We start from the raw sequence: 27404 nt of genomic DNA, 5'->3' as shown, positions 1-27404 counted from the left end.
CATGCCACGTAGACGAACAAGACAAAGAGATTGTCCAGAACATGTGACTTCCGCTGGCATAACACATGCGTAATTACGCCTCTTTTGGAGAATCATTTGTTCTTCCATGAACTCAAGTTGACTGATGACGATAAGCATCGATAAACAAATGAGTAAATGATAAGCGAATGTGAGGATAATTTAAGTAACGAAAACTCCGACACCATTGTTCGAAGACAAGCGTACTTGCTAAGCTTTCCCTGAACATGCTCATCGCCATTTATGATAGATGAGGATCGTGCATAAAAGACTCACCCATGGAACGTATAAGCTCTGACTACGCGAGAGGGTGTCGGCATGAACCACGGTATGAAACAGAATAGACAGTGTCTTCATGGGTTGAGCAGTTTACTGACAGTACAACGCCTCGCTCACTAATGACTCACTCAAAATTTCTTTTTTACTTGTTACGACACCGGAAGGACCCAACTAGGCGCAAAAAAAGGCAGGTTTCTCAGCTGGTCACATATTGTTACGAGACGTTCTCACGTTCTCGCGCGGCGTCTCACTTCAAACACAGCAGCACCTCCGAGACACCAGTGCACACCAACAAAACAGCTTCAGCGTGTACTTCTCCTTGTTCTTCTTCTTCTTCTTCTACTTCTTCTTCTTCTTCTTCTTCTTCTTCTTCTTCTTCTTCTTCTTCTTCTTCTTCTTCTTCTTCTTCTTCTTCTTCTTCTTCTTCTTCTTCTTCTTCTTCTTCTTCTTCTTCTTCTTCTTTTCCTTTTTCATTCTCTTTTTCTTGTTCTTCCTCTTTTTCTTTCTCTTTTTCTTCTTTTTCTTTTTCTTCTTCTTTCTGAACTTGTAATCAGCTCTTCTTAGTAAGTTGTTTAATTAGGTTCCCAGAGAAGTTCTAGCCACGGAATACTTTCTATCATGGAGGAAATGTGTTAGGCGGCTACTACAGGCTTGAGTCGCATCCGACTATAATGTCATTCCAGTTTTCTGCGCAAGAAACTTCCTTCAAGATATTCAAGGAAACTTTCCTTGGATATCTCCTTTGAAAATTGTTAAAATGAAAAATGATGGCATGGCCTAAATACAGCAGCGACTGGGCTTTCTTTTCCCGCTTTTCCTGTTTTTGCGCTACCATACTAAAACAAACAAAAATAACTCACCCCATCCCCTTCGAGAATGACTTTAAATCCGCAAGTTATTACTTGTATTTTATAGCGGTAAATGTTGAATATGTTTTAAGAAGCTCCTTCAAAGTACACAACCAAGAACGTTAAACGGTGAGTATATTTCCCTTACCCAGTCTTGTGACGCTTCGGAAAGCATAAGAACCATCTCCCAACAACCTCCTTCAAGAAAAAAGAAGGCAAGCGAGACAGCCATAACTCTAGCCTCCTCCTAACTTTTTTTACCGCCGGAAAACAGATATTTCAAGGCGGTTTGTGTAAAAACACATTAATTGAGGTTTAAATTTAGTAATTTTTTTTTTTTTGATTGCAGAACATCATAGAGTCTAAATAAGTTCTTATTTTGATAGATAAAGAATACACAGGATATTTATTCATCACAATGAAAAATATTCGAATGGCAAAATTTTACCGCCACGCTCAAAAACTCTCAAAGTTAATAAATATATTCAGTAAAAGGGCAGAATAAAAATGAGCACATACATTTCATGCGCTTTCAGCCACAAAGAAGTATTTAAAATTTACGGATCGATTCATGCTAAACATAATCAGTAAAAAAAAAAAAAAAAAAAAAGAAGAATTGATCACGCAATGTACTCAGTGTCAAGAGCGATTTCAGACCTTCATGGAGAATAATTTCTCCGTTGAAATTTTGGTCGCACTGAATAATTCATAATGTGATCGGCACATTCAGAGAGATTCTGAAAGCAGCGGATCTCCCCATCAAAGGCGAAAGCGAAGTTGCAGACGGGCACCTGTCGATAGTCCAAGTAAGGAGGAGCGATAACCTCTTCCCGAACTAAAATAAGACGAATGGAGTTTCACACGAAGCTGTCGCTTCCATCTGCTCATTCAAGTGTCGCTGCTGGAGAATCTGGAATCTGTTTTCAAGCAGCGATGTCGTGAGAACGAAGACACCAATTTGGACGCAACTGCAATAACTCTGCGCAGACAAGTTTCGCGGGAAATTTAAAAATACTCGCTCTCATCGCTAACAGGGAAAAAAAAAAAATGTCAGTAATGAAACGCAGTTCTTTTCGAACATGCTGTATAGAGTTAGTTATCCAGAAGTAGCCGGGATTGTTCAGACTGAAACTTTTAGCACCATCGTTCAATTAAACTAGTAGAGTAAGGGTTGTATGCAAAGCAACAATTAATGCGGGAGTAATTACGCTAATCAAATTTTCTCCACCTCTGAAAGATCTCCCCGAAATCACATTGGAATAGAACAAGAATTCACAGTCAGGTCTCGTAACATTACGCGCTACAGAAGTGACTAAATGACACGCCATCAATTATCCCGGGTCGAATCATACAGCCGAATTCTATAGCGTTTAGCACTTTTTGATTTACCGCACAAAGAGAGAGAGAGAGAGATCTTACTAAATAATTTTCAGCACACTAGTGTCTTATTCTTTTGAGCATACGCCTCGTGTATGTATCAGTGATGCGGGATTTTATCTCCAGTCTAGCTGGTTAGCTAACACTTTCCTTATAGACACAGCCATCGTCAAAAGTTCAGGGACAGGGATCTGCTTCTAAGCCGCTTAATTGTGCTCCTTTAATATTCTTGGATGGATGGATGGATGGCAAAATTTTATTTTCGTCAGAGAGCATGTGTGGACGATTCCGTGTTAGATGGCCATCAACCCATGGCTGACGGCGACCTGGGTGGCCCACTCCCCGGCCCGGTCGACCGGGACGACTGGACGACCGGGTCTGAGCTGGCCAACACGGCCTCCCACTGCTCGAGGGAAGGATTACGCATAATATCCGCCGGTGGCGGTGCTATGCTGCAGCTCCATAATATGTGGTCATAGGTTGTCAATTCCTGACACCATTTGCACTCCGACTGAATGTCCGGGTAGATTTTGCTCAACACGTATGGGTTGAAGAAACATCTAGTCTGCAATCGTCGCCAGACGCATTCCTGCGCCTTCACCAATTGCTTGTCCGGGGGTGGGTAAATCCTCCGCTCAAGTTTGAAATGATTAGTAATGTCATGAAAGGATACCAGCCCATCTCTCGTGGACCTTCCCGGAACGTCCGGCTCACCTACTCGGCTGACGAAACCTCGAGCATTCATGTGAGCCGTCTCGTTCCCAGGATTCCCAGAGTGTGCAGGTACCCAGACAATTTCCGCCTCCGTAGTCCCTCGCCCCGTAGCCCGATTCAGGAATCGCACCGCTGTGACAGATATTCTGCCCCTCGCCAAATTTAAGATGGCTGTTTTTGAATCGCTGAAGATCAGGTCAGCATTACTACTAGTAATAGCTAGTGCTATCGCCGCTTCCTCTGCAGTTTCTGGGCAGCGGGTTTTGACTGATCCGGAGGCGATCAAGCGTCCCCGCCCGTCCACCACCGCGATTGCAAATGCGTCCTTGTCCCTATACTCGGCGACATCTACATAGACTGCCCCGTTGTACTTCCCGTACTTAACATGTAAAGCTTTGGCTCTTGCCTTCCTGCGGTCCTCGTGATGTATTGGATGCATGTTCTTGGGCAAATGTTTTATGTACAAGCCCTTGTGCATTTCCCGCCTAATCTGAATTTTCGTGTCACCAGCTGGAACATCAACTCCAATGCCGATCCTTTCCAATATGTCCCTTCCTGCTTTTGTTTTTGAAAGCCTACCGAGCTGCATCACCAAGTGCGCCTCCCGTAGTTCTTCTAGGGTGTTGTGCACCCCTAATCCCAGCAGCCTTTCGGTAGAGGCATTGTGAGGCAACCCAAGGGCCGCTTTATACGCCTGCCTAATCATAGCCTCCACCTTGCCTTTTTCCGTCGCGTGCAACTTCAAATAAGGCGTCGCATACACTATTCTACTGAGCACAAACGCCTGCACCAGCTTACACAAGTCCTTTTCCTTAACACCTCTCTTACGATTGGCGAGTCTCCTGATTAGCCTCACGGTAGCATTGACCGTATTTTTAAGCCTTTCCAAGGACTCGCTATTCTTCCTGTTAGTCTGCAGATACATACCCAGGATCCTGATCGTTTGGACCTCAGCGACCGGTACTCCCCCCACTTTGACCTCTAAAGGCGGTGGCGGAACATAGTGCCTCGCATGTATCCCTCTTGGTTTGTGCCTCAGCACAAAAAGCTCGGACTTGGAAATTCCTGGAATATTCATTCCAAAATTCCTTGGAATATTCATGGAAATTCCTTCTGTTGGAAAGGGTAGGACGAAAAATCTTCACACTTTAGACATGTTTGGAACGCTCGCAACGCATTTCGAGCCGCACGATGTGGTTCAGAAGCAAACCACCGGCCTCTAGGATTTTGACAAGGAGAGTAAATCTCTTCCTATATATGACTTGAGGTCTCGCTTCCTACGAAGTGGGGTGATTGAAAAATGGGTTCTGGAACCCGGCTTGTGAAGATAACTTTAATCACTTTTTTTTTTCACTTTTTTATTGACTACAATTAGGGATTATTTACTGCTCATTAGGCAGCGACGCTTACTAATGGCCCGTTCCTTGGTTCTGGTGTCGTTGTCGCTACTATTTGTAGTAGTGGTACAGTCGATCAGAGGTATATCGAACACGAAGGGCATCGCAAATTAGATGCATTGATAATTCCACATACAAAACATGTCAGCGGGTGAGCTCTTCTGCAACCGAGAAGCGTGAATAGAGTGTGGATACGCTAGCGGTGCATTTTATTTATTATTGATTTATTATTTCTCAGAGGTCCCTCGATTTTAGGTTGAGCGGAAGGAAGGGGGGAGGGGTTATAACTCGGTAAAAAAGGAGCCCACATTATTTAAAATTATGGACAATTGATTACAATAATAAATGAGCTTTCTTGATGGTAAACTCAAATAGTTGAAGGTTCCTGATGATGACCACCTCAGACGGAAAAACATTCCAGACACAGCCCGTTTTTAAGGTGAACGATCGTTGGAATGTTGCAGTATGGGAACGTTAGAGTGTGCAACGTTCGATTTATTATGGCGGGAAATTCGATGCGAGCGTGGGGTACTTAGGTTGGCTACTTGTAGACTGTGAAAGAATATATGAAATGAACATAGCCATGCTTCTTAACGACGAATGACTGGCGTAGATAACTGCAATCGTGATTTTAGTTTTGAGGTGCTAGTATCGTGCGTAGTCAAATACTAGAGATGCCAGTGGGCGGGTGAATGAATCTGCGGTGGAAGCTATCAAAAAATTGACAGTGGATGGACAGTGGACAGTGTAGCCTAGTAAATTGCGTTAGCAATAGCCGGATGGCTACGCTTGTGTGTTCGCTTGTGGTGTAGCTTGTAGGGTTCGATAGTTTGTCTATAGAGTAACACATGACACACAATGATTACGACTGTTCTTCCGGCGATTCTTCAGCGCGCTGTCTTCGCTCGGTGGCACTGCGGCGTTCCTGCGCAGTCATGTGATCATCAATAGCCGACAAGGTGGAAGCATTCGGAGAGCTAAAACGTAGTCGCCGAGCTTCATCATGCGCTTGACGCTTAGCACGATGTTCTTCACGTTATTCCACTGTCTCTTGTGCGCGATGTCGTTTCCTTGCCGCAGCTTGTCGTCGACACCTCTCTTTAGCAGCCTGCATAGCAAAGCAGCCACGGCGAGGCCGAAGCAACAGCGAACCATCTGCTGCGGCGGCGGAGTTTAGCGCGGCGCGCCGACGGTGCCGCCGTCTGGCGGAGCTCGGCTGAAGTATTTGCTCAGCTCGGCTGTTCAAGGTGAAGCGTGGCGTCCGCCGGGGATACGCGACGGCTAGAAACCTGGCGCAGTATTGCTATCGAAATAAAAACAATTGGAAGATTGGTGGTTTAAATGAAAAACAGTGACATAATGTTCGCAATGTAGAAACAAAAATTCAATAAATGGAATGATGGTATAGTTAACCAATCTAAAACAATAATTAGGATATAGGGAAAATAACGAGCATGGTAGCAACTGCTACCACCCCGTTTCAAAGGAGACGTTCCTATATTCCATCAATCCATCCTAGAGGTTTAACAAAACTGAGGGCTAATGCAATGTGGCGGCGGAGGTACTTAGGGACGTTCCAATTTAAATCGCTAAACTTAAGAGGGTGACGAGCTCCCCGCCGGTATACAAGCAGCCCATCGCTCGCCGCTGGCGCTGCGACCCTCGAGGAACACGCGCGCTCCCGCGCGCCGAGCGTCACTAAGCGCCAGGCGTCTAAAAGAAAGATACATAAAGCATACCATCGACTCAGGATGCACGGTGGGTACGCTGCACCGACTCGTGCCTTGTGAGTGGGATATTGGGCAGAGCGAAAATGACCGGAAGGAATCGCAGGAGTAATGTCGGGGTCTAGGCCCCAAAGGAACTTCCCCGCTCATGTTTAACCCGTGCGTGATGACAGAGTACGGTATGATGAGGGGGATTGGAGAACAGTAAGGGTGGACAACCCCAGTATCGATGCCAAGCGCAAGCTTAGTGCCCTGCCAGACTTCATGTCGGAGTCTGGTGCCCTCAATCTCACCTAACCCACCTCCTTCCCCACTAGGCATCAGGTCAACCTTATATGTAATGAATGAATGAATGAATGAATGAATGAATGAATGAATGAATGAATGAATGAATGAATGAATGAATGAATGAATGAATGAATCTCCACGTGCTGGTTTTTGAACGCAGGGGTGCTCCAAATATTTAGTAGGGACAGATAGGGAGCGTAGGAGCTCGCACCTCGTGTCTCGCGCAGCGAAGCACAAGTGCCGTTATCGCTGGGGACCACAACAAAGCTCCTGCGACCAGTATGTTGAAAAAAAAAATTAAAATAAACGGCCGCTGATTATGAAAGGTCTAATCAAGGTACAGATATGCTATAAACGCAATAGGAAAGGTAAAATAGGATGTAGTTCACTTCTTTCTCTAATTCAGCAACGAAGCAGACCATGCGAGTGCCGCTGCAAGCATTCGGTCAGCGAGATTGGCTCCACCTCACGACAACCAGTGCATAAAGTTTTGAGGTTTTCCCGCATGGCAGAAGCGCCGCGTTGAAAACAAGCCTACCAGACAAAAGGGCACGTTCAAAGAGACTTCACGTTTACCTCGTCAAGCGGTTTTGCATTGTGAGAGCTGCCAGCGGGTGCGCAAAGCTGCTCAGTATACCAGGATCCGCGCGAAAAGTGATCATAGAGGATTCATCAGCTGAAGCGCCTTTTTCCGACGCATGGAACGCAGTTCGATATATCGAATGTACCATTGGACAGGAGTTCCATAAACGCTAACCCCAGTCCTAAACTTCTGCATGAGATTTTCAAGGGGATTGTGAAAGTTTGATATAAGCGATAATTCGATTTCCCCGAGTTCAATAAATCTGGGGTCATCGGCTATAGCAGTAATGCGTGGCCAGAAGGTTACTACGGGTATGACCCGGCACTGTTACTCTTGGAAGAAAGAAAAAGAGGAGAAGGGTAAAGCTGAAAATAGGAGAGCATAGTGATGGGAGAGCAATGCACAGCCCGAGGGTAGTACTACAAGTCTATCCCATGTCAGAGCGACAGCTGTTTAACACCTGTTGCCTGTAAGTCGTAATGGCAGTTGTACATTTCAATGTGCATACACGCAGTCGCTGCCGAATTATTTACTTCGGTAAAGCGTGAAATGAAAGAACTTCACAGTTGTCTTTCAATCCCGATGTACACGGCGCTGTCATGCCACCTTCTTGGGCGTAAAAATGCGCTGTTTTGGAATTTTTTACTTTAATAAATTTTTAATTTATTGTTTAACCAGGACTTGTACTCTGATTTTATCACTCTCATGCGTCCCTGCACTGCTGCCTCAGGTATTCAAACTATACCATCGTGTTAAAACTAACCTGCTGACAGTACATTTTCCACACTCTTGGTGTTCCTATATATTGTACTCTATATTGCTACCCCTAAGTGATGCCCTCGCAAGAAGGCCTTTCAGGGTGTCTCGGAAGTATAAATAAACGAGTTAATAATAGTGTTCTTTGTCTCACCAGTCCTCATGCTATTAAAATAAAGCGCTCGATGTCTCCATTTTTTATGCACTAATGTCGATTAGTTTCTTTCGGGATAAAATGTAAGCCCAACACGCTTCCCAGCAAATTTGTCCTCCTTTAAACACCGGAAAGCGAAATTAATTAACGTAAGGTGAAAGTGAAAGTGCCCCAAAAATTGGCATGATTATAAATTTTTTGCAGCTACATTTAACGCACAGTCGCACAAGCGAAAGATAATTATGATACTGAGCATTTCAATTACCTGTCACAATCTAATAACGGAAAAATCACGGAAAAAGATTCCTGTCTCAGAAAATTTACCCTCATGTGTTTCGACTCCTAAAGAAGCTCTCAAAACAGTAGAAAACACTGCTAAAGGTTTATAAAAGCCTTTTTTGTCAACACTTCCCAAATCCCCTATGTTTGTAGGCCCAGTCGATACTCTTAAGGATGTCCCTAAAATTACATTTTCTCAGCTCTCTTCCGTTGTAATCACATTGCCAGCTGCTGTGCCTGACCCTGATTGAGTAGCGTCAAAAATGTTATAGATCCTCTTTGAGGTGTCTCCAAATTCCTTGTTAGAGTTGGTAAATTACTCGATTATTCATTCTTGGATACCTGGGGACTGGACACTAGCCAAAGTGATTCCTTTACTGAAACATAATGGTGGTGGCTATACTTTGGACAATATCAGACCTATATCTTTAACATCAAACTTGGTGAAATTAATTGAAAGGGTCGTACTCCAAGTGGTTACCAAGTTTGTAGAACAAAAACATATTCTTAGTCCTTATCAAATCGGATTTCGCGCAAAATGTTCAATATGGAATGCGCATACCGACCTTGAGAGTCGAATTCTTTTTGCGTGGCACAAAAAAATGCAAGAGCCCCGACTTTTATTGCACAGATTAGAAACTCTTCGTTTTCCAGAATATTTATTTTAGTGGATATCTACATTTCTACAAAACAGACAGTTTTACTGTTCATTGAATGGTATGCATTCTGGCAGATATCAACAAACCAGAGGTGTTCCTCAAGGGGCAGTTCTCTCGCCCGTGCTCTTTAACATTTTACTTAGTTATATTCCCACTCATCAAGACGTTCGCACGTATGTCTGTGCGGATGACATCGCGTTCTTTACGGCTGCACCTGGCATTCAATCCATCAATAGGCGCCTGCAATCATACCTAAGCTCCCTTCAGAATTGGTTATGTGACTTAAGATTTACATTAAACGTAAAAAAGTGCGCTTTCCTTGTTTTCCAAATTCAGGATCCGGTAAATCTTTCTCTAAAATTTGGTTGGTTGGTTGGTTCATAGGAAGGGAAAGGCGCAGTATCTGTCACACTTGCTCTGTGGACTCCTGAACCGCGCCGTAAGGGAAGGGAATTTAAGCAGGAAATGTTTCCTCAAGTTAAGTCTTTGAAGTATCTAGGGGTGATTTACGATGACCATCTGGCATGGAGTGATCACATTGAACATGCTGCAGCGAAAGGGGCTCGTGCTGTGGGTATGTTGCGCAGGTTAAGCAATCCAAGGTCTGGGATGCGGCGAGACGCACTTTTAATGATTTATGTTATGCATGTCCTCCCAATTTTAGAATTTGGATCTGTGTTGTTTTCTGGTTCACCTGCTTACAAAATTCCTACGTGTGTTCTTTTAGAGTGGGAAGCGCTTAGATTATGCCTTGGGCTCCCCAAATGTGTGGCTAGCAATGTATTATACCTTGAAGCCCGAATACCCCCGTTGTTAGCTAGATTACAATTCTTGACTGCCCAGACATATCTGAAAATATATAAATCACAATTCCACTACTCCCTATCAATTTTTTGTTGCGAGCCAGAGTCTTTTTTTGGAGTCAGATGGCCTCGGTTTCATACCCCGCGGGTAATCTTAGTGCAAAATCTGTTACAACCTTTGCACGTCGTCCTTTCTAACATCCTTCCAACAAAAGTAAGTGCATCTTCGGTTCAAACTGTCTATGATGACATTTTCCCAAATATTGCAAAACAGTTACCACCTCCAATTTTAAATGGATTATTAGAAGATCGTTTACAAAGTCTTCTCGTTAGCATAATGATATAGCAACTGATGCTTATCAATTTCATGAAAAGGCCGGCGTTGGACTATACTGTCCGCTTTTAGACTGGGCTTTTTCAGTCCATCTTCCGGATTTTACCCCAATTTTCCAGGCGGAGTTGCTGGCAGTGGTGCTTGCTCTGCGCTAACTAGACCCACCATACTCAACAGTGGCTGTAATTACAGACTCTTATTCCTTGTGCATGTCGCTTTCTTCGAATATGGATTCACCAGTATTAAACACCTTTCTTTCATTGCTCACTTCACATTTTAGCCTCATACATATAGTGTGGGTACCAGACCATAGTGATGTGACAGCCAATGAGGTTGCTGATAGACTAGCTAAAGAATCTCTGAATTCGCCTGTGTTGCCCATCCTCCCGGCAACAGCATACATAACAGCACGATTTCGTAGGCGTTCCTTATTAAGCACGCAGTCTGGATCTGTTTTATCATCGGACGACTACCTGCATCTCAAGTATTCCTGGAGTGGGAAATCGTGTCAATCAAGGCAGACTGAGGTCTCTCTAATCAGGCTGCGCTGTCGTATTCCGCACCTAAATTTCTATATGCACAGGTCTGTTTTGGCGCTTTCTCCCGTCTGCGCATTCTGCGGGGAACCGGACACAATAGATCATTTCTTGCTATTTTGTCGCCGTTTTACCATGATGAGAAAACGGTATTTGGAGAAGCCGGTACAACAGCTGGGTCTTAATTTGAGCCGCAAGATTTTATTACCGTTCGGTGCCAATGCTTGGGTTCAGCTACAGGTCTGTTTGTAACGTCATTCAAAACTTCTTAATAGAGACAAAACGTCTGCCTTGCTAATATGCTTTGATTTTTTTAATCTGTACATATAAATCTTAGTATTCTCCTACTGCGTGCGTTAGTAATTACCCTTTTTATATTGGTTTTTCATATTTACATATCCTTCTCAATTCCCTAGCAATTATTTCTATTTATTTTTTTTTTTTTTGCGATGTAGTTATACATCTCAAAATCTAATATCTCTGCACCCCAGTTCTGGGCCGATCCCCCTGTGTGGGTATGTGCCACCAAGTTAGAGGAGAACAGCAACAACAACAACAAGAACAACAATTTCTTCACTGGCTCAGTATGGTGCAAGGGCGCAAAGAGGCCAATTTATAGTCATTTTTGTTGCTGTTCACTCTCAGGTGTTTTGCTTTATTTATTTCCCGTTGTCAATCGTGCGTTGCAATAGACTTTGATACAAAAAGCTTAACTTTATTTGCTATTTTCATCAGTATATTTTCTTTTTTCTGTTTCACGAGTAGCCAGAAAAATGTAACTATGAGGGTGTCAAATCTGAAATGTCAGCAAGGCACTAAATTTTCTGTAAAGTTTATCCCACCGCGCTTTCTTCGCGTGTGACAGGAACACAAAAGGGAATAAATGTGCAGCGATATATGATATGTCCAGAGTGGCCAAAGTGAGCTTCTTTGTTCACTTTTCATTTGACTTTTACGCGTGTTGAATCCTAAACGCCATTAGTTAACGCTAAAATGCGATCGCTGACAGTAAAAGAGCAAATGTTTTAGTTAAAGTTTGCGTCAGGAAGTAAAATCAGGTTAACACACGTGTATGCGCACAATCTTTAACACAACAGGCAAGCAAAAATTGACCCACACTGCTAAATAGTTTTGTAGACCCCTTGAAAGGACGACAGACGTGCAGCAAGCATTTCTCAACCCTTACTTGTTCAGGTTTGCAGGTTTCGCAACTTAGGCGCCAAGGAAGTTTTTGTTGGATTTTCGTGTAGTTTATTTATATGCATGATCGACTGCCTATGCCGAGTATAGAATACTGGTCTATTTTTCTAGATTTTCTTTGTGGTGACAACAGCGCAACTCGTGGTTGTGACAGGAACTTATATTTATATTCGCAGAGAAGGCAACATTTCACTGTGCTCTGTCAAAACCTAGTGGTTCTCTAGACTTGGGTAATTCTGCCTAGTGTTGGTTTACTACCCCTTATGACTTCGACTCTATTGTGATGGCTGCATGCATAACTTATAGAATATGCAGAACTAGTTTGGTTATCTTGGCTTTATGAAATTTGGAACGGCTTAGCGTTTTATATTCAACATACTCACTTTTTCCGGTGAGGCTTATTGATGCTCTGGATCATGTCGTTAAATGTCAATTAAATGTCAAAGTGGCTGGGGGGGTAGGTATGTTGATACACCCGGGAACAAACTGGAAAAGAATTAAATCATCTTGTAAAGAACGTATCTGAATATCAGGAACAATTGCCGGCATAAGGACATGGCTAGGGGTAGTTTATTTAGGAACAGGACACCAATGCCGGCAAGAAAACAAGGATCTTGTTGAATGTCTCAGTGATGATATAAGCCAGTTTGGAAACGGGGCCAATATTATTCTAGTGGGGGACATGAACGGCCACATCGACGATCTGGATGGATACACTGATTGTAACGGGAAGCTAATGCTAGATTTTTGTGACAGACATGATCTAGCTATAGTAAGATTTTTGTGACAGACATGATCTAGTTATAGTAAAAAGAGAAACAAAATGTGAAGGCCAAATCACGTGGGAATTCCGCAACAGGCAGACGACAAAGTAAACAAGGAATTTCTGTGGAGCATATTAAAATAAGAAAGTATTGGTTATGAGATAATAGAGTTCCTACGGGAAATATACCGGGATAACAAAGTAGAAATTACATGGGAAGGGATAAGAAGTACGGAAGATGTCAAAGTATGCAAAGGATTAAGACAAGGCTGTCCTCTATCACCGCTGCTGTTCATGCTTTATATGATAAACCTGGAACGGAGGATACAAGACAATAACCTAGGTTTTAACCTGTCATATAGATTAGGTGGAAAGGCGGTAGAGCAGCGCCTCCCTGGTTTGATGTATGCAGACGATATTGTGCTGCTAGCTGAGAGTCTGGAAGAATTGCAAACTCTAGTTAAGTATTGCGGAGACGAAGGGGACGCTCTAGGCTTCAGGTTTAGCGCAGTTAAGTCGGGTCTGATGATTTTCAACGGCTCAACTGATCAGGGTCTTAAAATACAAGGCCATGAAATACCTAGAGTAGCAGAATATAAATATCTGGCAGTATGGGTAAAAGAAGGATTGACATACATTGGAAAGCATGAGCAATCACTTAAGGCCAAAGGGCGAAGGAATGCCGGGATAATGAAGCGGGCATTGTTGGGATACAACAGGTATGAGGTTTTGAGGAGTATATGGAAAGGAATTATGGTGCCCGGACTTACTTTCGGAAATGCGATTTTGTGCCTGAAATCAGAGGTACACTCGGCATTAGAAATAAATCAGAGAGCGGTTGGATGATTAGCAAATGAGGCGGTACAGGGAGATAAGGGATGGGCATCTTTCGAAGTACGGGAAGCTCAGAGTAAAATATTATATGAGGAACGCCTGAGGAAATTGGACAGCAACAGATGGGCAGCTATAGTATTTAAATACCTACTTAAAAAGCGTTGACTCACAATGGAGGAAAAGAACTAGGAAACTAATCAGTAATAATGCTAGTCACAAGGACGGAGAAATAAAGAGCATTAAGCAACAGGTGAAAAACAAAGAAGTTAAAAATTGGATACATTCGATGGAGAAGAAACAGTGTGGAATTTTACCGAAAGCGGAAAATGCAGATCAGGAAGGAAGCTTTCTTTGATAACTCAAGAGGCAGTGCCCTATTTTTGAAGCTAGATCAGGGTGCCTTAGAACACGCAGCTACAAAAAGAAATTTAACAATGAAGATTACGCATGTACTGTATGTGGTAACTCCAGTGAAACAATTGACCATATTATACTCGAATGTAATGGTATCCATCCGGAAGTTGATGCAGGCGCAGTAACTGTTCCTGAAGCTCTAGGGTTTAGAGATACCAGTGGCCGGGTGAATAAACCGGCGGTGGAAACTAGCAAAAAACGACTGGAAGATTGGTGGCTTAAAAGCAGAGAAGTGACATAAGGTTAGTAATGTAGAAACTAAAATTTAATAAATAGAATGATGGTTTAGTTAACCAATCAAAATAAATAATTAAGATATCGGGAGAAGCTACTGCTACCACCCCGTTTCAAAGGGGACGCTCCTATATTCCATCCATCCCATCCAGAGTGGCCGCTATTTTTGGTAGACATCCCCAATATGTATTTTTCTTTCTTTATAGCATCTTAACGCACACCATAGCGCTCCCAGTTATAATTTTAACGAGATGCGTGGATATTGGTTGAGGGCGCGCTCATTTTTAACGTCGCACACCGCCTAGGCGACATCGAAGTTGTCATGCTCAAATTTGCATATTGTTATTATGCTAACTATCCACCTCATTCACGATGTTAGAGCTTACAGCGCCGACTAGGGTGAGACATTCAGACTATACTATAAAGTAAAAATTGGTCTTTTACTTATTCTGTCCGGTTTCCGTCTGACGCAGCTGGTTTGATCGAACAAAAATCTTCTGATTGGCGCAGAAAAATATAAAAACATGTCTGTATGGGCTTCGTCTTCACAATGTGTTGTTTGTAGAGGAAACAAAAATACGTGAATGAAGAAATACGTTGGTATTACACCATGCTTTATTTTTTTTATTTGATTTAAATCGAGGTTCCAGAATAATGCTTCTTTCAAACAGTTCGCACCTCTTTATCTTTACAAACACGATTTCCTCGGATATAGCGTGTTAGCTGCACGCCCTCCCGATAAACCAATCGAGGCTCTGGGCGCAATCGAAACCAACAAAACCAAATCGAGAATCTACACCTTAATTTAATTTAAAAGGACCCATTAGAATGTTCAGGACGAACACGGAGCATCGTGGGCCTCTAAACAAGTATATTGCCTACTGGACGTGCACAGAAGATAAAACTGGTGATAACAGACGAAGAAGTTGTGCGGCACCTTCGTGACGGTGCCACATTTGCCCGCGTGGCTTTGGTCAACCCATCTCGTTTTTTAAACAGTTTACTGGAAATATAATATTAAGGTTTTTGGTTTGCTTGATGGCATTTAAGGCCCCAAAAATGGCGTTGGCTTGAAAAACGCAGTAGTGGAGGCTTCAGGAAATTTCGACAAATGGGGTTTGATTGCCGTGCGCTAACATCACACATAATACGGACGCCCCATCGAAACGCTTAGATGTCCCCTTAAATAAGCCTTAAAATTGGTTCTGGGGCGTATAGGTTATAAAAGGGAGCCCAAAGCGCGTGCCCGATAACGCATGCAAAAGACACGCGCAACAAGCTCGCAATACGAACTTTATCTGCGTGCTATCACATGCTACATTATCGCCCTTTGTTTCGCGAGCCTATTGACCTGCTATTGCTTTTCTGTAGATACAGGACTGAATTACTATTCACTACTTATATAGGTTTTTTGAGTACTATAAGGAAGTGCTCGTTGCGTTTTTATAAGCAGGCTATAGATTTCTCATTATCTCTCTCTATTATCTTATTATTAGATCTCTTATTATCGATTGAGAACACAGAAGAACAATGCCTCTATGCACGCTCTTTCATATGGTTCTATTAAATATAGCATACCAGTGCATTCCGGAGCGAAAATCCAGGAAATGCATTCAAATTGTAAAGCTAATAAAATGTAATTAGCTGACTAGCTTTAATCAGTGCGATGCTCAGTTCGTAAGGATAGCCCGCGAAGCTATCAAGAATGGTATAGCATGTTAATTTCTCAAGAACAAAATTAGGGAGGCACTGAGGCTCCTCTTTAAACGTACGCCGCTTTCGAATTTAGAACGTGGAGATGCCATCTCTCTTGGCAATGACGTATCAGGTCTCGATGCATTTTCGGTGACCGTCGCAAGTCGGCGCCACGTGATTTTTTCCGGCGCGTTTCTTACACTATATCTGAATTTTGGGGTACGGCGACGGCTGTTTGGCAAGACGAGTCTATCAAAGCTAAAAGATCGCCCTGCAGTGAGAGGGAAACCCGGTGTTTATCCGCAAGCTTGAACAAAGTCCATCCGGCACGTAGCAAGCCCTTTAAAACGCCACGTCTACCCGTGACGTTTATGAGTGCTTGAGGAGCACAATTTAAGTTTCATGCGTTTGATCTACATCCTACACATTCGTTTGCTTCTGCGCTTTGTGAAAGAAAAGGGTCATTCGTCGCTAAGTGTGTGGTCGTTATTTTTGAGAGTGATGATGGCGAAAGAGTGCTTGCAATGTTACCATGAAACAGATAGTTCGAATTTGGCGCTGTAGTCACTAGAGCCCGTCATAGGTAGAGGTCCCGTTCTCATCAATCATTCTGTGCGCTGCCTGCACTAACATTTAGTTTTGCGCGGTAAAAGTGCCGATTTTTTTCTTATTTCACATCTTTACGAAGTTATTTTTTCTTGGTTTTTATTACAAATGTGGCATCGTCTGATCCGTGGCTTAGACCTAAAAATTACCCACAGCCTTTTGGTGAGCCAATTCAATTTTAAATTCGTACGTTTTGTTAATGAGCTGCTTAGTTACGATCGTTCGTACGTAGAACGTAGAACAGCTCACGTACACCATGGCTTACAATTCGTCCCTAACAATATTTTATCCGTTCTTTACGCTGAAATACCCTGTAAATTCAGGCGAACTACTTTTCGCGTAGAATATCTTCAGTGTTTTGCTGCTCTAATAAATCTTTGTTCACTCGGTAACTAAGCAATAATAACATGAAGGGGAGCCCAAAAATGAAAATAACTTCCTGTTGCTTTTGTTGTCGTCGTTGTTGTTGTCGTCGTTGTTGTTGTCGTTGTCGTCGTCGTCGTTGTCGTCGTCGTCGTCGTCGTCGTCGTCGTTGTTGTTGTCGTTGTCGTTGTTGTTGTTGTTTATTTAGAGAACCCTTGTACTCTGCATATACTGTGAAGTCGCGATGTTTGCGGACGGTTTGCCTTCTGACGCAGAAGCCGTGGCTCAGTGTGTGTGTGTAACTGCTCATCCTTGAATATGACGCTGCTGATATAGACTGAATATTTGTCGTTAAACTGCATCCGACATCTATAAGCCACGGTTCTGAGCATCACAGTCCCTCAAAAGTGTTAAAGTCACGCTTGGTTGTTTGGCGGAATAACATTATGCGGTAGCAACCTTATTTCAGATACGAACGATACAGGTGCTCTGTCAGCTGTATTCCCTTGCGAGGAATCATTTTCAATCCAAAACTGAAAGAACAACAGACATTCGTTCTGAAAGCGTGCGTTATGACAGTGGAATGTATTATAAGGCACTTGAAACATAAAACAGAGCGTTTTCTTATATGGTAAACATTTTTAAATTTATTGAGGTGCGATATCAACGGCAGACTAAAGTATGGCACAGAAGTGAGAGGCTGAGTGTGACTGAACTTTTTTTTTTTCTTATGAGTCCAGACAGTCCTCCTGTGTAACAAATAACAGAAACTCCGCAAGTTGACGCGCCTAAGACAGAAATGGCGTAAGCAGGCTGTAGTCAAGGGGGCTGCAGTTTGTTGCAAATAAGGTTATTCGGGCTTAGCGTGACGAAGGCAGTATCGAGAACCTGCTCGCCATTTACAGCGGAAATCCATGCACTAGCAGGGCCGAGTCTTCGCTGCTCAGACGAATGTGAATCCCTTTATGGCCTCGGGTCAGATAAAGGATACACTCGTCTCGGACGCCAAAGGAGAGCCTGCGCTCACGCGACTCGCAACGCGTCCTCGCAAAAGCTGTTCCCCACGGTTTTCTTAGGCAAGAAGGTTGAAATTCGTGAATGACTAGCTTGACTCGACTGTGGGCAATTGAAAAAGTGACCTTCAGAAGAGAGTCGTTTGTTTGCACCAAGTGAAACGTGAACAGAAATTCGTCGCATAGACACCGCAAGGTCTGTTGGTCTTTGTTTACTAGTGGTCTCGAAATACTGCCACAGAGTACAGCATAGTCCACTTCTTATATGTTTGTTATTTTTCCTCCATGGCGAATAGCTTTTTCGCCCCTTTGGCTCATAAACCAGTAATATGACAGTTTTCACTGGGGCGATCAATCCAGAAGCTTTCACCATGACCAGTGCTGCAAATGCGGTTCCGGGTTCGGACTATCACATCGTTCAATCTTAATTGCTTTTCGCATATAAATAACGGCATGACGAGCTGTAAACGTCAGACATCACTGGAACTCAGTGTGTGAGGTGTCGCAACTATAGGCGAGCCTCCTCGACAACGCCCACATCCCCCCTTCATGACGACATCGGGCGGAAAAATGAGGGCGCGCGCGGAAATCGATGGGCTCTCCTTAAGCGATGAGAAGAGGCTGTTAATTTCTCGGCAGATTACCCCAGAGCAGCCGCAATGGACGTCATAACAAATAAACGGTCTGGGCGCAAATATTTACCATCCTCAGGTGGAAAATATAATTCCTTGTGATACGTAAAATATGTCTATTGCGGTAAAAAAGAGCCTTCGAAATGAAATGATAGAATGAACGGTTACACTCTCCTATTTAGTTAACCCGCTTTCATAAAACGTTTTTCTGCTGGACGCACACGAGCTCTGAAAAGCATTAGAAATTTAGTGCCCGTCCAAAGGAGGCCTCTGGAGGTTAGCTAGAAACCCAGTTTCAGCAATTTCTTGTAAACGGGTTGCGAAAACTACTTTGTATCGAGGTATCGAAGAATATTTCGCCAGGCGTGCTCCACGAATCTCTTTGATATATGTCGCTTCTTCTCGTGTTTGGAATTTTTCGCTTGAATGAAACTCCCGTGACCGATCCGCTCATTCTTTTTTTCTCTCGCAACCGTTACACCAGAAGAAGCTGAACTCCGTTAAAAAAAAAAAAAAAAAAAAAAGAAAATAAAACACGAATGAATAAAAGCTGCTCACTGCGTATGTTTCCAAATTCCCCAAATGTATTTGCATCTGATCTGCCGCACGTCATCATTCAAGTCACGTAAAGACCAGTCGACGTGGCTAGGTTCGCCACTACTCATAGGTTTTCATGAAACTTCCACTCGACTAAAACCCATACAAAACAGTGCTGTTCGGTTTATTTTATCAAACAATTTCCGCTATGCTAGTATTACTTCCATCAATATATCCCTTTGCCGGACCTTCTTTTGCATCGTATGTGTTTCCTACTGTGTTTTACCATTATTCCCCTCTCAGTCAGGATCATCTTGCACGCTCTTCGTATATGTCATCCCTCTCCGATCACATATTTAAAATTTGTGTGCCTTTTTTTTTTCTAACTACAATGTACCACGGTTATTTTGCTCTGAGAAAAACCGCCAACTGGAACCACCTTCCTCGCTCTATCCCCGCCGTTACGAGCATTATACAAATTTCAAGACTACGGTATTTTCTGCGGCTCTGTAAACTTATTGTGTTGTTATCATTGGGCACAGCGATTTTGTAATTTACCACTGCTATTTATTATTCCTTCTGGCATGAAAATTGTGTGCAATAAATCAATAAGAAGCTACGCACATTGAGATCAAAATTCGCCAACTCGAAATAGCGCACTGGGGCTGACATTTTCCGTTGATTACTTTGTGAAAAGAAGACCTGCAGCTCAAACGCCTACACTGAAGTCAGTGCAGGAGCATGTCTTTGTGCGGGATGTTGAAGGCACATGTGTCCGAATGTTATTTTTTTATGAAGCATAATTAAACCTGAACAAGCTATGCTTGATACTGAACCAAATACGAACAGTGTAGTAAAAATCCGAAATAAATAGTTGAAGGAAAACATTGACTACAACTGAATATTCGAGTGATCATTCGCTAATAGCGCGAATATTTGTACAAAACGAATATTCGCGCGAAACAGCGAAGCGACGGCCGCAGAGCTAGCATTCATGAAATTAAATCTGTAGCTGGTGAAAGACGAGTGCCAACAAGAAAACAAGCAGTCCAAAATCAGTATATCTACTCGGTGACCGTCGTGTCATACGCATCGAAAAATACATTTTGCTGCTGATGCATACAGCAAGCAGACTAAGGGAACATTTCAGTTCATGACTGTAAACCAGTGCATTGGATGTTTAAAATCTTTTTTACAAAAATAAATGCCAGTCGTCTGGGGATATTAAATAAGAAATCACTGGTTGCGTGCACCTTTCGTGAACACGCACTCACATTATACCTGCAGTGCCCACTCTAGCACATAAACGTATATAAAGTACAGTAGAGACGGCATGCATATTCTTTTACTGTTATATGACGTATGCGTGAAATTATAAGGCACGCGACCCACATGTAGGCTCATACAACTTCTGGTCCCGGCAGCTTGTCGCAGCATTTTCTCTCTGAGCTTCAATATCGGGGTAAGCTTATATCCACCTGTATATACCCAGCCCGATTCCTAACACGATCACTTGTGCACCATCCCATGCATGCGAAGTTGTCGACATGAGTTATTAAGGCCCTAATTACAACTTATCTTCACCCACAGCCAGCACAGCCGCGAATCCTCGCGCGGGTAATGCCGAGTTACCGAAAAGAGTGTAGGCAGGCCGGCCTTTCCCAACTCAGTCAAAGTCACACTGCAAGGGTTGGCCATATCTCGCAAGAGAATTCAGTCCTGGATGATCCATCTGTCTGTGTCAAAAAACGAGGGCACGTCAATGTATTTCGCGGCATCTCTTAAACACTGGTGTATTTAGCATATATCACGTGTTATTTTTTAGCTGTTTACAAATTTCTATTTTAAACCTTGCGAGAGCTAACGTCGCTTCGGTCTGTGCAGGCAGATTGTACATCACAGCGGACATTATGTAAGTAATAGAGGTCAGTGATGATACAATTATTTACTAGAATTAACTAATCAGCTTTTTTACGGCACGGACACAAAACACCACCGTGTATTTCTGAAATGTTTAGAAACGGTAGCGGCGCTCAGTGCGCATTCATCTCGTGACGGCAACGATTTCCTCCGCTAGCTACGAGCTCCACAACATGTGGCTTATCTGCTAGAACAATCGAAAATCTTATAAATGCTTTCTGCAATGCGCATTTACAGGTCCTATCACCTATGATGTAATCAAAATAAGTCCTTTTCGGCAGGTTCCACACTGCGCGCTTTTTCTTATAATCCGGATATGGTTTGCAAAACTGAGCCGAAATGATTCGCTGTTTTTTTCTAACTAAAGTTATCCGTGATTTTTTTTTTTTTTTTTTTATCGTTTTAGCAACCTCCAGTTATCGGCTCATAGAAGTGTCCAAGGCGCCGCTTTGTATATGTTCTTTTGTTGCCGCCTTCGTTTTCGCAGTGTTGCTTATCTTGATGTGGGCTTTTTTGTCACTGCTGTGCAGTGTGCTGTCGCGGTGTCGTTTTCTGTGCGCTGATTTGATGCATGCTCTTCGGCAGCTCGCTGTTTCATCATGACGCTAGTTATATAACCTGCTCTTATATTTATTTATTCCCTGAGGCAATGATAACGTTATTTTAAAAAATAACCTGCCTTTGAAATCGCAGCTTTCCTTGTAACACTTTAGACGTGGTCTTTATCAAGAGTTTACAGCCCAGGGGGTTTGCAAGGGCGATGTTTTCTCAACGTCCTATAATATTTTTAGAAAGGACAGGCCTTGATAGGTGATGGCGTGACCGTTATACTAAAGAAACAAATAAAAGCCACCTTACTTGAAGACTTCCCAATCTTGACTGCCTGTGTCTGAGACTACCATACTGGGGACATGTTTTTATTATGGATGCTCTCATAGGCCTCTAGATGTTCCAAGTGACTACTTGCATATGCTACAGGCGCGTATGCCCAACTACAAATAGAAAACAATTTATTGACAATTTGAAGCTACGAAGTATTGAATGGGAGAGTCTTGAACAATGCATGATATCTAATAAACATGTGAATGTTGCTTACAATATCACGTTCATAAACGACTTATCGCAGGTCGTTCTCGAGCCGACCCGTATGCTGCGCCCAGCTAGTCTCATTTTAAACTTGGCATTTATACCTAGCGCATTCTCTGATTGTACTGTATTGGTTGAGCAAGGGCTTTTTGATCACATCCTTGTGAGCATTTCAATACCCATTTATAAACGCAGTGCTCCGAAACTGCAACAAATGCGGTCATAAAAAAAACTACTCACGTGCCGATGACGCCCACATGATACATCACTTGGAAGCATGTCTTACCGACTTTGATGGAATGGATGCATGTGCTTTTTGGATTAAATTTAAAGAATATATATCACCATTGCTTATACGCATCTGTGCTCACAAAAAGAAAAAAGACTAATAAAGTCTCTCGCTGGATGAATCGACAGATTATCCACCGCAAATGAAAAATAAAGCAACTGAAGAAAAAACATTTACAACCTAATCTGATCCTTAATTGAACTCGAAGATGAACTCGCAAAAGGGGCACACAGATCTAAAGGCCGCTACTTCAAAACTACTCTGCCAAACTTCATAAAAATTGATCCGAGCAAGTTCTGGGAATTCATTAAGCGATATAAAGCAACCCGCATCCGAAGCAGTAGTTGAGAACAAACTTAACCAGTCATCAAAGGGAAATTGTTGAGTTCTTCAACATTTTCTACCAGAATGTTTTTTCCTTTCTGTTTTTTTTTTTTTTTTGGGGGGGGGGGGGGGGGGGGGGGGGGGAGCCACCGACGCGTAGCCCTGCTTGCGCTCATCCGTCAGAGGTGAGTTTCATTACTTACAACGCTGTATTTTCTATGATTTCGAACTTAAAAACTAAAACTTCCCCTAGATCTGACGATATTCCAAACATGCTTCTTCGAAAATATGTCGAGTTACTTGCCAAGTCCCTCGCCCTTATCATTCGCCCGTCTTTGCAAACAGCAGAAGTGCCGAGTTACTGGAATACAGCATGAGCCATACCCACTATAAAATAGGCGATCGCCTCGTATTAAAAACTGTCGTCCCATATCCCTACTTTCGTCGTGTAGCATCTCACGGAGTACGTCGACGCCCCATTAATGAGTTCTTAGAACGCCATTCAGTTTTAGTTAATTGCCGACACGGCTTGCGGGAAGGTCATTCTACTGTGACACAACTTTAGGTATTTGTTGTCCAGTCCTTAGCTCCAGTTCTTGACAGTAACGGCCAAATGCATGGAATATTTTTAGACTTTCGCAAAACTTTTGATGTAGTTTCCTATAATAGGCTAATAACCAAATTACAACAAATCGGTCTTCCACGAATGCTATTTCTTGGATAAGGGACTTTCTTAGTCCCTTATCCGACAACAATATGTCGCGCTTGATTAGCGTCACTCGGGCTCCCTTACCATCATGTCTGATGTGCCCCAGGGAATTGTCTCGGTGTCGATGACTGCATACCGCTTCTGGAAATCGATAATAACCAGCATCAATGTGACCTCGATGCTATCATTGGAAATATTTTAAGCAGGTTCAGCCATTGGGTATGACGCTCATTCAGGAGCAAACTGTTTTCGTCCACATTACACACGAAAGCATTCTATAAAATACACTTACAAGCTGAACTATTCTGAATCAATGGAAGTCCACGCTGTTAAATGCCTAGGCGTCACAAGTGATCTATCCTGGAATACAGATGGTGACAATATCTGCACATGCAGCCTATAAAATATAGCTTTTCCTTGGGCATAATCTCCGTAATTCTCCATCTGATATAAACCTTCCGTGCTATATTTCTTTATACAAAACTAAGCTTGAATATGCGCGCATCGTCTCGGAACCGTGCACTGCATTGAAAATAAAAGAGCTCGAAAAGGTGCAAAGAAAAGCTGCTATGTTTGTATTCCCGAAATTTCTGAAAACCGATTGCCCTACGTAATTAATGCAAATTCAGGACATACCAGGCCATGAAGATTGCAAAAAAAAAAAAAAAAACTTTCGTTTAGAATTTCTTTACAACAAACTAGGATGTGATCTGTCACTATATTTAAATCCGGAGCCTGCCAGAAGCACTCGATACTACCTACTAATTTATTATCGCCTAATTTGCACGCCCTCACTTGTATAAGTTTTCTTCTTTCCCTCGCACCGTCGCTGACTGGAACTGTTTGCCCAGGTCTAATTGCACCTCCATGGAATAGAGGGCATGTTTCTGAATTTCTGCTTTGCCTCTTGCTCAGTACCAAGTCCTCTCTGACTGCCAAGGCTCTTCGCTTGCCTTGACTTTTTTTCCTTACCTCAACATTCCATGTAAGTTTCACGGCTTTATTGCATTGCAAACAATGTGTTGTAAGTGCCGTTTAGGTTTTGAAATGCGTTATTATTTATAATTTTATCAACTTTTTGTCATTGCTATGTATAGTGCCCAACTTGTTTGGACCTAACCACGGTCCTCAGTATGCCTGTAAATAAAATAAAATAAATAAATATGACGCAGTTTTATTTTATTTTCAATTTAGGCATTTCCTGGAAACTGCTTGGTGACGATGTTGCACTCTTTACATTCACTTAACTGTAACATTTAATCGTCTGCTCACCTTTCCACTCATTCCGCCGCAGTGGCTCAGTGGTATAGCGCGCTCGACTGTTCAACTTAAAGGTGTGGGACCAAATCGAGGCCGCGGTTGCTGGTTTTCGGTGGAGGCGAAAAGACAAGCGCCCGTGGATTGTGCGATGTCAGTGCACGTTAAAAAACCACAGGTGGTCGAAATTTCCCGAGCCCTCCACTACGGCGCCCCTCATAACGTTGCTTTGAAATTTTCCACCCCACAAACCAAACCAAACCTAACCATCATATCTCTGCTCATTTTCACTTAGTAAAGAGAATTATCTCTACAATTTCATCACACATGCATGCTTTTTTCGGAGTCTTTGGACTTTTTTCGACGACTTGTGATATGGTCACCACAGGATGGTATTTGCTGCTCAATTCTTGACCAGTTCCCCTCTGTGGGTATCTTACGCATTAAATAAGTTTTTGCTTGCAATGTGCATACGCCTTTATCATCTGCGCAAGCATTGCAATCTACCCCTTGAGTACATTCCCCATAGCCTTTATCCCCTCCTCGTCAATTTATTCTCTCTCTCTCTCTCTCCCTCTCTCTCTACTACATTCCCACTAGCGCCATCAGGTGTAACTAAGTAGCAGTCTCGTAACGGCCCTGCCGGAGCACATCCTATAATTATAGCAAATTAATCGGGCAGCATAAACGTTACTCCCTTTCAGAAGTTCACGACTTATCTTGGTCGTCCCCGCTTTCTGGGCCCCTAAGATGAGGAAAAAAAATGTTGATTTGTATAGTGTGTTGAAATTTATTTATGCAGCTCCAGTGAGATGATGCATTACATCGTAGCTATCTTTCAATTGCATTCTCACGCTCAGTCACTGCAAACGCCGAGCAGAAAACATGCCTGCTTAACTACAGTTCAATAATTCTACAAAACTTCTTGCTCAAAGAAACGCGATCTTATTATTAATACTGGTTTAAACGCGACGATTGCGTGGGAACATGTTGGAAGGCTGGTTGGTAAAACATATTCTAAAAAAAAACGCAAACACACAGACATAAACTGTACAACAGCGCTGTTTGCCGCTCTTCTCGTCTAGTGTGTTTATAAGTGTTTGCGCTGCTTTTTTCTTTTCTTTTTTTTTTTTCAGACGACGTCGGGGGAACACTTAGAAGTACCTACAATGCTGCCATTGTCTCAGAAAAATCAACCAATGTTTTTATATAAGCCAAAACGGACATGTAACAAGACGTTGCCGAGATCGGTAGATCAAATGGGGCAATTTTAAAGGTATATTTTGACCTACTTTTTTCTCGCAAAAACAAGAATACGATGTTGAAAAGTTGGCTCCCTTTGCATGCATTTCAACCAAACTTGTTTTTGTTCTTTAGGTATTTGCTTAATTCGAGCGGGAAAGCACCTTCAGCGTGGAATGTAAAAATAGAACCATTAGCTGGTGCCAATCGTTGCCAGCCAAGTGAGACGTGCTCCAGTGAGGAACCCGCCCAAAGCTTTCAGGAATCGACGGCAGCGTGTGTGCCCCATATTGTGAAACACAGCATCTGCGTAAAATTTAAGCGAAAACGACCCATATCTAGTAATACGTCGCCGTATGTATGTAGGGCATGCGTTCAAAGTTTTCCGGCTACGGACAACGCTCGGCGTATTTAGCCTATATACACCTCCACACTCATCTTGGAGCAATAAGGATGCGATAGAGATGATTAACTAGCGTACACAACTGGATAAAAAATAAACGACAAACGCGAAGCTCATTGTGCGATTGCAAATACAGAGCGCCACTACCCTCCTGCCGTATTTTTTCTTTTGTCCAAGCGTATATAATCTCTGTCATCTATTGTTTTTTTCAGTAGCCTGTTTAATTGTTTCGCAAGTGAGCCTCCATCGAATTCGGGCGCATGGGTGTGAAATGTTGCTGCTAAAAGTATGCGCATAAATATATACATTCGACAGATCATCGCCTCTTAGTGTTCGAGACGTTCATGTTCTGTTCTCTTTCTTGTTTTTGTTTTCGCTCAGTCTTTTACGAACTAAGGTAATCAACCCAGCGCGTGTCACCCTGTTCCTGTCTCTCTCTCTCTCTCTCTCTCTCTCTCTCTCTCTCTCTCTCTCTCTCTCTCTCTCTCTCTCTCTCTCTCTCTCTCTCTCTCTCTCTTTACTTTTACATCTCTCTGTGTTTTGTTAAGCTCATCCCAACTCATTCCCCATCCAGTCTTTTTCCTCTCGCGTCCTCCTTATAGACCACGCATAAACCCTCCCGATAAACTCAGTAGAGGAGCCTCATAAGGCTCAATTTTCTCTCTCAGGGCGTCCGCGGATTCCACCGCCCCATCATCGGTCGACTCTCGTCGGTCTCGCGCGTATCTGTTCTCTGCAGGCGGCAACCAGGAGCCCGTATTGGAGGAGATCCCATTAGTCCGTTCTTGGGGAACGCGAAAACCGAAGCGCCGTCTTCTGGCTGCCTACCCTACCCGCGTCCCTCTTTCTCTGTTTCTTTTCCTATTCCGAATTTTTGGCCCCAAACAACATTTTTGTTATATGGTTGAAAACACTAAAAAAAAAGTCAACGAGTAGGCCGACTAATAATGCTCATGAGTGAGGACAAGATAAAATATCGTCCGAAGTAGAAACGAAAGTGGTTGAGAAAGCCTCAAAACAAACGAGACGCCTGGCTACGAAAGCGCGCACCCGTTCCTTTATTATAACTTCCCCCGTACGCAGTTCTGATCATTTCTGCGATTCTTAGCTGCTACAATGTCATTGTTTTTA

This window comes from Amblyomma maculatum, chromosome 3 (assembly GCF_055883805.1).
Source record: "Amblyomma maculatum isolate TAMU_Amacu chromosome 3, ASM5588380v1, whole genome shotgun sequence".
Lineage (NCBI taxonomy): Eukaryota > Metazoa > Arthropoda > Arachnida > Ixodida > Ixodidae > Amblyomma > Amblyomma maculatum.
Note: the sequence above shows the minus strand (reverse complement) of the source record.